This window comes from Haliaeetus leucocephalus, unplaced genomic scaffold (genome assembly GCF_000737465.1).
Source record: "Haliaeetus leucocephalus isolate CR32 unplaced genomic scaffold, Haliaeetus_leucocephalus-4.0 Scaffold636, whole genome shotgun sequence".
NCBI classification, from domain to species: domain Eukaryota; kingdom Metazoa; phylum Chordata; class Aves; order Accipitriformes; family Accipitridae; genus Haliaeetus; species Haliaeetus leucocephalus.
The window spans coordinates 4,944,028-4,944,360 of NW_010973072.1; positions in this window are offsets into that span (position 1 = coordinate 4,944,028).

Consider the following 333-nt stretch of genomic DNA (forward strand, 5'->3'; position numbering starts at 1 on the left):
CCCAGCGCGGGGCCGAGGGGCGCCCGCTCCCGCCCGCCTCTTCTGGCGACCGCTCGTCGCCTTGACCGATGTCACTGGTTTGGGCCTGGAACGAGAGCTGGCGGGAAACCCGCCGGAGCAGGGAAACCCTCGCAGGACAGAACGCTGCCCGGGGCAGAGCTGCGGGGAAAGCGTTCCAAATGCGTTATTCCCCCGGAAGGAAAAAAAACAAAAACCCCCAAACCAAGCCGACAAGCACTTTGCGACGCTCTCCAGGCCGTTTACTGAGAGGAAATGAAGCGATGAAGGGGTCGCCCCAGAACCCCCCCAGCGGACCCCGGCCGCCGAGGGGAA